Source organism: Otolemur garnettii, unplaced genomic scaffold (genome assembly GCF_000181295.1).
Source record: "Otolemur garnettii isolate 467f Iridium unplaced genomic scaffold, OtoGar3 scaffold00030, whole genome shotgun sequence".
Classification (NCBI taxonomy): domain Eukaryota; kingdom Metazoa; phylum Chordata; class Mammalia; order Primates; family Galagidae; genus Otolemur; species Otolemur garnettii.
The window spans coordinates 8,229,699-8,231,771 of record NW_003852425.1 but is presented as its reverse complement, the minus strand read 5'-3'; positions in this window follow the sequence as shown (position 1 = coordinate 8,231,771).

Below are 2,073 nucleotides of genomic sequence, written 5' to 3'. Positions count from 1 at the left end.
AAAAAAAAAGAAAAAAGAAAAGAAAAGAATGTAACTGTTCTCAGTTACATTTCCAGCAGCCAGACCAGAGAAGGTGGATGGTGGGGATGGGCTGAGGAGATGATGTTCAGGGATCTGTAGCAGACAATTGTTTCGGAAGGTCCCAGATCCATTCCCCTTTATTTAGTTAATGTGTGCAGTGCCCCAGTTCATCTTTGGGAACCTCTACTTTCCCAGCCTCAATTCCCAGTGATTTGGGTGGGCTGACAGCGATCCCATGTCCAGGGCTAAGCAGGAGACCCAGGTCTAGCTAATCAGTGTGTCACAGCTACAGGCAAAGGAATAAATTCCCCAGGGCCCTGATACCCCAATCAGTTCAATGGGCTTCACCTCCTGCACCATTTCTGTCACTGTTAGGAAAGTCAAGTCAGGCCAGAACCGTGGCTCACATCTGTAATCCCAACACTCTGGAAGGCCGAGGTGGGCAGATTGCCTGAGCTCAGGAGTTAAGACCAGCCTGGGCAAGAGTGAGACCCCCCCCATCTCTAAAAATAGTGGTGTGTTGGCACCTATGGTCCCAGCTGTTCCAGAGGCTGAGGCAGAAGAATCGCTTGAACCCAAGGGCTTGAGGGTGCTGTGAGCTATGATACCACAACACTCTACCAAGGGCAAGGAAGGGAGACTCTGTCTAAAAATAAATAAATAAACAAGAAGTCATCCTTCTGATGGAAGTGTCAGCCAAAAGTGGGAAGCAACCCGAAGATTCTGGGAACTGCCACCTTTTCCTGCTCAACACTGTCCGTAGTTTTATCCAGTAATGTCCTGGAGCTGGGTGGGAAAAGGGAGGAGACATCTTAGCAATATAGACATCTGAGCTAATACAGGGAGGAAAATCTAAGTTTTTTCATCTATGCATATAAGAAGATAAGGGCAGTGTCTGCATTCCTGAATGGTTCCTGCACCTGCCTGGAGCAGCTTTTTGGGTATAGTCATTCATTCCTGCGTCACAAGAATATATATATGAGAACTATCTTTTACTATCTATCCTATTCCTTTTGTTGTTACAAGGTCCTCAAATACTCAAGGCTGTGTTTAATCCAGTTTCTTAGGCCTAGCTGAATTTTCCACAGGGGGAAATGCCCTTTTTGGGCACTTGTTGCATCTCTGGTAAACACTCCTACCACCACGGTATCAACAATTTAACAACTTGTCGGCAAAACTTTTGAATGTTGGCTCTTACAAGCTGGATCCTGCTTGAATACAACACTACTTAGAGAATTTAAATAACTTTCCAAGGGTCAGCAAGCCAACAAATATTTAGTATAAATAGTATAAAGATTGCAAATAGAATGATTCATTTTGCCTGAAAAAACTTCAGAAAAACTTCAGCCAGAAACTTCATCAAGAGAGTTTCTGGTGGCCAACATAATACTAAACAGAAATTTATACCGTGTGGTATGAAAGCCTTCAATGTCTTCACTTTAGAATCAGCTAATGAGTGTTGAGGCAGACATGGGAAGTTTTTTAGTCTCTTAAAAGTCTTAGGTGGGATTTGGATGGATATTCACTGCCAATATTATTACAAGCACATGACAGAAAAGGGATTTAAACAGCTGAATACCAACAAAGTTGCAGATGGGGCTTAAGGAGTGTGAGAAATGCTAACTTTAAAATCAGTGCTTTTTGACTTCTGCTATGGTTTGAATGGGTTCCTGTAAAACTCAGGTGTTACGGATGATACAGGCTAGTAAGAGTTGGGGGCTTTCCAAGCCATTTGATCATGAGGGCTCCTCCCCTCGTGAATGGGATTAGAGTCCCATATACAAAGGCTTTGACAGGGTCTTTTTGGCCCCCTCTGCCTCCTGTGGGAGAGGACTCAGTGTTCCTTCCCTCTAAGGGATGCAAATCAAGGTGCCATTTTCACCTTGCAAGCAGAAAACAAGATGAAAAGCTTCACCAGACACCTGAAGCTGCAGTGCCTTGATCTTGAATTTATTATCTTCTAGAACTGTTGGAAAATAACAGTTGTTTATAAGTTACACAGTCTCAAGTATTCTATTATCTTGGCACGGATGGACTAAGACAACTTCTGTG